The following is an 11,231-nucleotide window of genomic DNA, read 5'->3' as shown; positions in this document are numbered from 1 at the left end:
CCGGAATAAATATTAACATAACAAACCACAAAAATACTCACCCACGATCCGAAGCAGTCCACGAGTGTGTCCCACGACGATCTTGGGTAGAGAACTGCAGCATCAGCTGTTGCTGCCGTTCTCTACGGGCTGCAGGAATCCAATGACGGAAGGTAGGTATCCTTCCGCACTGTATTCCTCCGCCACTTAAAAAAAAAAAAGTCCCTAGTCTCACTTTATGCCATTGCTGTGTGGGAATTTCCCACACAGCAATGGCATAAAGTGAGACTAGGGACTTTTTTTTTTTTAAGTGGCGGAGGAATACAGTGCGGAAGGATACCTACCTTCCGTCATTGGATTCCTGCAGCCCGTAGAGAACGGCAGCATCATCTGATGCTGCCGTTCTCTACCCAAGATCGTCGTGGGACACACTCGTGGACTGCTTCGGATCGTGGGTGAGTATTTTTGTGGTTTGTTATGTTAATATTTATTCCGGAAAAGACAATGGCTTCGGGGAACAATGTGACAAGTATTGGTAAGTATGTTACTCTATGTTATATGTACTGTATGTCTATGTATGTATTGTATGAATGTATTGTATGTATGTAGTATATATGTGGTATGTATGTAGCATGTAGTATGTATGTAGTATGTATGTAGCATGCATGTAGCATGTAGTATGTATGTAGCATGCATGTAGTATATATGTAGTATGTATGTAGCATGCATGTAGTATATATGTAGCATGTATGTAGTATGTATGTAGTATGTATGTAGCATGCATGTAGTATATATGTAGTATGTATGTAGCATGTAGTATGTATGTAGTATGTATGTAGTATGTATGTGGTATGTATGTGGCATGTAGTATGTATGTAGCATGCATGTAGTATGTATGTAGCATGCATGTAGTATGTATGTAGTATGTATGTAGTATGTAGCATGTATGTAGTATGTATGTAGTATGTAGCATGCATGTAGTATGTATGTAGCATGCATGTAGTATATATGTAGTATGTAGTATGTATGTAGTATGTATGTGGTATGTATGTAGCATGTAGTATGTATGTAGCATGCATGTAGCATGCATGTAGTATGTATGTAGCATGCATGTAGTATGTATGTAGTATGTATGTAGTATGTATGTAGCATGCAGTATGTATGTAGCATGTATGTAGTATGCATGTAGTATATATGTAGTATGTATGTAGTATATATGTAGTATGTATGTAGCATGTAGTATGTATGTAGCATGCATGTAGTATGTATGTAGCATGTAGTATGTATGTAGCATGCATGTAGTATGTATGTAGCATGTATGTAGTATGTATGTAGTATATATGTAGTATGTATGTAGCATGTAGTATGTATGTAGCATGCATGTAGTATGTATGTAGTATTTTTTTTTTTTTTTTTTTTAACATTTAACACATTAGCCGGATGATGGGACTACTACTGTCCCATCATTGGCTAATGTGTCAATCACTGTCATGGTAGCAGGCATCGCCCGATGGGACTTGTAGTCCCATCGGACGATGCTTGCACAGACCCCCGGACATCAGCACAGCCCCCCGGCAGGCCAGCACAGCCCCCCGGCAGGCCGGTACAGACCCCCACAGGGTGCACAGACCACCGGCAGGCCGGCACAGCCCCCCGGCAGGCCGGTACAGACCCCCACAGGGTGCACAGACCACCGGCAGGCCGGCACAGCCCCCCGGCAGGCCGGTACAGACCCCCACAGGGTGCACAGACCACCGGCAGGCTGGCACAGCCCCCCGGCAGGCCGGTACAGACCCCGGGCAGTCCACACAGCCCCCCCGGCAGGCCGGCACAGCCCCCCGGCAGGCCGGCAGAGACCCCCGGAAGGCCCGAAATGACGGCGCATCATGATGCGCACACACCGCGCATCATGATGACGTCAGTCTGTCAATCAACTTTAAACTTCCGATTCCGATGCCGAATTCCGATATTGAAAAAATATCGGAAGTCGGTATCGGAATTCCGATACAGCAAGTATCGGCCGATACCCGATACTTGCGGTATCGGAATGCTCAACACTAGTCATGAACCTTGCTGTAAGTGTCAGCAAACCCTTGAGTCCTTTTTTCCTAATGGGATACAAAGTGGTGTCGCAGGGGGAATATCTTTACACTAGAACCCCTGCCTTAACATACTCTCTAATATCTCTGCTGGGACCATTGATTTGGCTAGGCTCAAGGGGTATTGCCTTAAACAAGGAGTGTTTCCTTCTTTCTTTTTAATCATGACAGTAAATTCATAGGGGTATTGTCACTAACAATAGGTTTTGTAAGTACCACAATTCCAGCACCTCACTGTTTCTATGTCCTTAGGTCCCTTATTACGTCTCCACATTTTTCCTTGTGCTCCAGCATATATGACAGGTTGTCTTATTGTCCTTGTTTGCTCAACTTCTTTAGCTACCTTAAGGAGGTCTTTCAAATCTAGATATCTCCATTCAGGTCTGGCTGTCTGTACTGCATCTCGTAAGTCTTTGTTCATACCGTCAATGAATGCATTCACCAGTATTCTAACATCAAGTGGGCTTATGCAAATGTACCCCATGTCTGCCCATTTCAGCTGTAACCGTCCAAAGTACATCTCTACACTGTCTCCTCTTTGCTGTGTCCCGTTAGTCAGGAGTACAGACTGCTCTGATTGCTCCACTGTAGCCCACTGTTTTAGTGACTCACAGTACGTCTCCCCAGACCGTGCAGATTTATCATCCAGGCCCCAAGCCTGATTCTTTGCCACATCTGTATGTGTCTCAATTATATGTCCTAGTATGTCTCCTGCCTTTTAGCTCACCAACCTCTCTAGGTCTGCCCAGGTACACTTACATGTCTGCTGTATTTCCTTTATGTGTCTGTAAAACGGGAATGGTTGGTCTTCAGGGTCAGGCAACTGCTTCAACAAAGCTAGCTGGTCAGAGGGGCTCCAGGGATAATACACCTGCATCTTTCTTATTCTAGTCGCCCTTCTAGGTCCTGATGCGGTTGGTCGTCTGATGTTTACTGTCAGCTTACTCCTCAAAGGTCAATGTCCCCACTACCCACTAACCATACTATTATGTCATTACATATGATCTTGTCTCGACAGGATTTAGTGCAATTTGCTTAGGTCAGTAGCACAGGTCACACAAGTAGCTATTCAGTCTGGGTTTGTCTGAGTCTGATCACAGTGTTTACAAGTCCATCTGTTTTGTCTGGGTCTCTGGTTAAATTTTGTCAATCAAAACATTCATAATACACCTTCCATACTGCTGCACATTCTCAGACACCATTTATTCACTTGCTATTTTCTTCCCTTGTCTGTGCCTTTTTGTACATCCAAACATTCACACTCTGGTATTTTTGCCTTTTCAATATTGGTCCCACATCTTTCACTGCTTCCTTTCTTTCTCTGTTTTTTTACAATCTGCATAGCTGTCTTGGATCCCATTGGGGGCACTGACCATACACAGAAAAATGTGCCCATGGCTTCAACCTTTTTCTGCCGACAGCTCACCTTTCTTCTGAATTGCCCTTCTGTGTGTCTGGACCTCTATCTTACAGCCCACAAATAGCAAGTCAGAGTGAGCCTGCCAAGGTGTAGCGGGAAGGCTCCTTGACTCTCACCGGGTAGACCTACAGGATGTAACGAGAAGGCTCTCTGCCTCTCACCCGTTAGATCAGCTGGCTAGAATAGGAATAGGCCTTTTTCCTTCCAGCCCAGCTCCATGGATTGTGGGAAGGCTGCTTCATCTTAGACAGCTCATCTTGCTTCTGAAATGCCCTTCTGTGTGTCTGGACCTCTGACTTACAGCCCACACATAGCAAGTCAGAGTGAGCCTGCCAAGGTATATCCAGAGGGCTCCTTGCCCTTGTCTCTCGCCCACAACACAAAAACCCACTGACTAAAATAAGAAGGCCCAGGTGTGATAGGCCTCTGACCTACTTTATCAGCCATACAGTCGGCTACCTCCTTTGTTGATCCACAATTTGCCATACAAATTAATCACACAACTAGAAGCAGGTTCAAACACATTAATGACCAAACAATCACTTACAATTTCCTTCTAAATTAGGCACCATATTTTACTTTCAGCTTCAACTTACAAAATTTCATTCCACTTCAATTAAGTACTGTTGCTTTAAAATGCACAAATCTTATAGCAAGCATTTCAGAACCACAGAGAATCTGAGTGCCGCTCTGTGAATCCTCTTATTAGACACTCAGCAGAGATAAGACGAGGGGAGCGAGAGAAGGGGAGAGAAGAAACCGCGCAGCGCCATCCTTCCCCCTCCCATCAGAATGTAGTGTCCATCACAGAGTAACAGAATGCCATAGCTCTTTAGACTTGATCAAAATCAATTTCTACAAGAAAAACTCAAAATCTGCATTAGGAACAGGTTTTTCATGAACGTGTGCAAACCCAACTGTCTACTGACTCATCAGTTCTATGCAGTCATGTTCATGCGTCATGTTAAAGTATTCTTCCTCACTCGCTAATACGGTCACCAATTCCCCCTTTTCTGAATCCACAGGCAGGAGGGTGGCTGGATTCAGAACGTTACACCTTTTGAGGGTGACATACTCAGGAATTAGTAGAGCACACTCAAGTCGGCGCTGTCTGGCCATAGACAGATGTTTTGGCTGAACTCGAACGGAGTATGGGAGAATAAGGATAAGTTGTGCCTACCAAAGTCCCTGTTCCCGATTATGGCGCAAGCAACACATGGCCCCACTCACGCCTCAAATAGTCACATGTGTGCCATGGTGGATGCCTTCTGGATCGCTCCTGGTTTCAGTTACGCAGCCGTGAAACTTGTACAATCACGACTCATCTGTGCACAGCACAACCCAGGTAAGACAGTAAAAGTCCCTAAGAAAGCGACATCTAGGCCTCTCTACCCGTTTCAGAGACTGCAGATTGACGACATACAGCTACCAAGGTAGGAGTGTATGAATATGTCCTAGTATTTGTAGCTCTCTTCTCTGGCTGGCCGGAAGCCTATGTGGTAAAATGTGCAAATGCTAAAACGACTGCAGATAAACTGATGAAAGAACTGATCTGCAGGTATGGTGTCCCAGAAACCATAGAAAGCGATAGGGGTACAAACTTCACGGGAGAAAAAATGAGGGAAGTCATGCAGGCCCTGGGAGTACAGCAAGCATTTTATACACCATACTTCATACAAAGTAGTGGGAAAGTGGAAAGACTAAATGGGACACTTAAACTGAAAATTCAAAAGGCCATGGCAGACACAGGAAAGAGCTGGGTAGAGTGCTTGCCTCTTGCACTCTTTTCAGACACACTCCAAATAGAAAGACAGGCTTGTCTCCCTTTGAAGTCACAGGTCTGCAAGAAGGGCTGGCATGGCGTGGTGGAGTCACAGTTTATGGTGTTGGCAGGAAGTGCTTGCATGGCTTGGTGGAGTGATGACTATGGAGAGAGTTGCACTCAGCATGATGGACTTGGTTGCTGAAGACTGGACTCGAGCATGCTGGACTTTTTGGCTGAAGCTGGACTCATCTTTGGGACTCTGTTTACTGGGAAGCAGCAACTGGTGGTAGACTCTGCTTCAAGGCTGCACTATGGTGAAGGATCCAGTTATGGTGATGGATCCAGGTGGAGGAGAAGATGCACACAGGTGGTGGGCTCTGTTGCTAGGAGCGTACACAACAGAGCAAAGCTAAGTGGTGTTTCCCCTGTTTTGTCATCTTTCCTCATGTGTGTTTTATTGCAGTGGTGGGATTAGTTTCCGCACCGACCAGTTCCCTAGTGAGGGTTTAGGTCAGGGCGAGCTAGGGTTTTTAGGTTCCTGTGGCGCGCCCGGTGCGGAACCGGCATAGGGAATGTTAGGAGTGCAGGGACACTGGCTCAGGGGAGCTCAGGAGGTCTCCACTTCCCTATTCCCTATCGCAGGGCCCACCATTGTAAATGTTTCCCAGGTTTCCCTTATTATTTAAGTTCGCCTTACTGGAGGCGGGGTTTCCAGACTTATATACGTTTAATGTCTAAATTCGCCAGTTGGAGGCGGTGTATCCAGCTGCACGTGTTTATTATTTAAATTCGCCCCACTGGAGGCGGTGTATCCAGGGTCACGTGCGTCACATGGGTTCGCCTTGCTGTACTCGCTGCGTCCAGACACACGTGACCGTGACACGTGTTAGCATCCATTCCAGATCCTAATGCCAGTGTAGATGTGCATCAGCTGAATCCAGGTGATTGGGTGGTTATACGCAGACACGTGAGAAGGAGCCTGGACCCACGAGTTGACGGCCCCTTCCAAGTCAAGCTGACCACATCCGCCTCAGTAATACTTGAGGGAAAGCCCACCTGAATTCACACCAGTCACTGCAAGAAAGTCTTTTCAACAGTAGAATGACTGTACTCCTCATCACCTTGCTGGCAGTGACAGGGTTACTGCGCACTGCAGAGACACAGGATAAACTCTTAAATGCTGACTGGGACAACAAACTTATTAGGCATCATGCTCTACTTATAAAGGACATGTAGGACAGAAACCGAAAGACTGTTGGATCTGTACACATATCCCAGTATCTTTGAGGACTATGCCGTACTTAGCCTTACCTCTGGAGCCATGGGAGGTATTAACCCCACACTGCATACACAATGTGACCTGGACTCAATCTAGGTTTTGGGGAAAAGATGTGCCCCGTGATATATCTGCCTCATTGCCTATAATCGGATGGGCCGCTAATCACTGGTTTCAGTTTAATATAACGCGGCCTAAGGTACAAATGTGGTGGCGGGAATATGATTCAGACGTTGGAAATGTCGCCAGGAGGAGGACTGAAATCCCTCACTCAGACCCCATTCCCCATGATGGACTGTGGTTCAGTCTTCAACACCATCCTGGTACACCGTCTCATTAACCTGTGTTTGATCATGAGTGTATATGCAGAAGCAATTATTGTCCTCACCACATGTATTTGCTCCAATGTGTTGAAGACTGGACCAGATTTCTGAACATGTAGCAAGAACGATGCCGGATATTGTCGATCGCCCAATTAAAAACTCCAGATGGAGTGCTGCATAAGAAAGGCCAGTTGAGAGGAACCTACAATTAAACAAATGTAGAAAATATATCCATTGAAATACATGCTTAAGGATGCACACATTACATATAGATCACCAGAACAGTGTGTAAGAAGCTAGGCGAACAGTACATATACACATGTCCCACGGCTATGTCATGTGGAATAACACATCAAAGTGTTCTAAGTTTCAGAGCATATATTTGGTACCAATAACTAATGTTTCTTGGCCAAAAAGGGGTTACTGAGTAAGAGAATTAGTTGAGAAAATAATCATCTACATACATTCTGTAGCTGAGAAATGCATACCGTAACGTAAGGAGAAGGTGCTCCTCCGCAGAGATACATTTGCACCTCCGGGTGTCCTGGAAGGTGATCCCTGGGCGCACTGTCTCCAACAAAGCATCAAAGGTAGAAACGGTCATCCGACAATAGAGGAAAAACTTGTCAGGATGTGTTCTCAGAGCTGCATAAAGCCTGTGAAAATGACCTTTATTGAGGCGTTGTCTCAAATGCGGATGCACCCACATGCGTCTCCTCCTCATCGGATCCACAATCACTGGGTATGGCTGGCCAAAGCGCCTGGACAAAACCCAGTTGAAGAGAACATGGTCAGTTGGGGTGAACTGAAGTGTGTCAGACATGTTTGCTAACAACCAGCAAGACACCCACACAAGCAGAGCACCAAAATGGGCAGATTGGAGGCTGTCACCTGATGTTGAGGCAAAAAATAGGGTTGGTGCTGATGATTTAAATTATGTGCAGGCCTCAAAATGTCCATTTTTCAAGGTTGCAAGAAAAAAAAACGGTATACGGATGCCGTACGGATTACATACGGATGCTTACATGAGAAAAATACGCGGCCACACCCTGACAATGGATGACATACGGAGCACTATTTAGGGACCATTTATGCATATTACGGACGTAAAATACGGTCCATATTTTTCTACCTTGTGTGTGACTCCAGCCTTACTATGCAAAACACATATTTGCAATCGTGACTAGAGTTGAGCAAATTTGTTAGGGTCCCTGCTTATTCAGCAAGCTATAGTGCTTACCGAATAAGCTACAGTGGGAACCTGGATACCTGGAGTGTGCCGACTGATCAGCGTCGCAGAAGCATGTGTCGCTCTCCATGCATGTTCTGTGACTGCGACACATCCGCGACACATGCAGCTGCGGCGCCGATCAGCTGATCAGCCGCCATGCTCCAGGTTACAGGTATTGCTCAACTCTAATCGTGACAACTGCTGGAACCAGCAAGCAGAGCCGAATCCTAACCATGTACTGTATATACTGTATTACACAGTGTTAGGATTCAGCAAGCTGCAGAGCTTGTAACACAATTTACTCAAAGGTACACAACCTCTTTAACCCCTTTGCAACGTTGGGCAGAAATTTACACTGACATTGGACTCGCTCCTTTTGATGTGGGCTTCGGCGTTGAGCCCAAATCTTTCTCGGGACATGTGAGCTGTTTTGAACAGCTGACATGTGCCCGGAATAGCCGTGGTAGAATCGTGATCCACCCGCAGCTATTAACCTGTCTTATTACAATCTTATTGCAATGTATAAATATATGCGGGGACAATACAAAGACCTTTCTGATGATCTTTTTACTCTTAGACCTGTGACGGGGACAAGGGAGCATCCTCTACGTCTGGAGGAAAGAAGGTTTAAGCATAATCACAGATGCTGATTCTTTACTGTAAGAGCAGTGAGACTATGGAACTCTCTGCCATATGATGTTGTAATGAGTGATTCCCTACTAAAATTTAAGAAGGGACTTGATGCCTTTCTTGAAAAGTATAATATTACAGGGTATATACACTAGTTTCCTTATATTGCGTTGATCCAGGGAGCTAGTCTGATTGCCGTATGTGGAGTCGGGAAGGAATTTTTTTCCCCAATGTGAAGCTTACTGTTTGCCACATGGGTTTTTTTTGCCTTCCTCTGGATCAACATGTTAGGGCAAGTTAGGATAGGATATGGGTTGAACTAGATGGACTTAAAGTTTTCCTTGAAGCTTAATAACTATGTTACTATGTAAATGCCGCTGTCAAAAATTGACAGCGGCATTTAACTCGCATTTCCGGCCATTGGGCCAGAAATGCGCCCACCGGTGACCCCCGTTACGTGATCGCGGGTCATCGGTTCGTTGGCATGACAGCCAGAGGTCTCCTGGAGACCTCTATGGTTGTCATTGCTGGCTTGCTGTGAGACGATTGAAGCATGCCAAAAGTAAAAAAAAAAGATTTAGAAATATACAAAAATATATAAAAGTTCAAATCACCCCCCTTTCAAAATAAAACAATAAAAAAATCAAACATACACATATTTCAGAATCACTCGATCTATCAATAAAAAAAGGATTATCCTGATTGCTAACTGGCATAGAGAGAAAAAAAGCAAAAAGCCAGAATTACGATTTTGGGTCGCCACGGCATTGCAGTAAAATGCAATAATTGACGATCAAAAGATTTTATCTGCACCAAAATGGTATTATGAAGAACGTCAGCTCAGCACACAATAAGTAAGCCCTCACCCAACCTGAGATCAGGAAAAATGGAGACTCTACGGGTATCGGAATATGGTGCAATTTGTTTTTTTCTTTTTAAAGTTTGAAATTTTTTTTCACCACTTAGGTAAAAAAACTTAGATATGTTTGGTGTCTATGAACTCGTAATGACCTGGAGAATCATAGTGGTAGGTCAGTTTTAGCATTCAGTGAACCTAGTAAAAAAACAAACAAAAAACAAGTGTGGGATTGCACTTTTTTGCAATTTCACAGTACTTGGAATTTTTTTCCCATTTTCTAGTACGCAACAAGGCTAAACCAATGGTGTCGTTCAAAAGTGTAACTCACTCAGCAAAAAACAAGCTCTCACATGGTCATATTGACGGAAAAATAAAAAAATTTTGGCTCTGAGAAGAAGGGGAGCAAAAAACGAAAGCGCAAAACTGAAAAAAGCTCGGGTCATGAAGGGGTTAATAAACATTATTGTAACAAGATTAGTATTAGCAACAATTTTGCAATATAACTGACAAATAATACCACCAGAACATAATTAAATGTTTCCAGTATATACAGTAGTCCTAGTACCGCCATATTGATCATTAATTAAAACCACTGGACTAATACTGATATTACTATACAGTGACTATATAATGACCATCCATAGTTCTACGCTAGTACTAGGCAGACTGTATGCGTGCACACTGTAGAATGTACCTGAGATGTTCTTGATGATTGTATTCATTTATTTTCCCTTTCCTTTTTCATTCAGCACACACTGCCATGACAACTTCTTTCCTCCATAACTCATACCTGCAATATGTAACACAGATATATTGCTATAACAATTGCCTCATAAAATAATAGTGCCCCCTTTGTTTCCCTTCACACCAATAATGTTCCATCTGTGTTTTGATCCTAATATTAATGATCACCTGTGCCTCTTTACAATTGCAACATACCTGTCAGGAACACCGCACTGCACTTGCTCACTGAGCCAGTGCGCATGTCCTGAGTACAAACCTGTGCCCAAAGATACCTGTGGAACGAGGCATCAGTGGTGACGATGTGTGCTCCAGGCTCACAGGACCTGTGTCACTGAAGGTAGAAAGCAGTGACAGACCTACGATCATGTGACTGCAGGGGGCGGGGCTTAGCATCCTGCTGCTGGAGATAAATGCAGGATTCTACTACAGGGATCCTCAAATCAGACAAACGGGAGTCATACACAGAGAGGGCAGTGCGGTATCAGAGGGACAAGCAGAGAGTAGTCAGAACGTAAGCAATGAGTCATACACGGAGATAGCAGTACAGTACAAGAGGGGCAATCAGAGACTAGTCAGGACATAGGCAATGAGTCAGAAACCAGAGAAGCAGATAAACAGTACAGAATCAAGACACAAACTCACAACAGGGGACAGAACCGGGTCAGAACCATATAAGCAAGCTAGAAGACAATCAGAAGGCACATTGACACAGGGGTCACCACACTCGGTCAAAGGCAAAAGTAAAACTGACAGGGATAGGAGTCTCCCAGGGCTATAAGAAGCTCTCCTTGAGCCAAAGAGAGGCTACAATAATTAACCCCAGGCGTGCAGGTCAAGCCTGCACTGAGCTCAAGACATTAACCCCTGACGTGCAGGTCAAAACCTGCACTGGGATCATGACAATA

Source organism: Dendrobates tinctorius, unplaced genomic scaffold, assembly GCF_039654945.1.
Source record: "Dendrobates tinctorius isolate UK_male_01 unplaced genomic scaffold, ASM3965494v1 ptg000046l, whole genome shotgun sequence".
Lineage (NCBI taxonomy): Eukaryota > Metazoa > Chordata > Amphibia > Anura > Dendrobatidae > Dendrobates > Dendrobates tinctorius.
Note: the sequence above shows the minus strand (reverse complement) of the source record.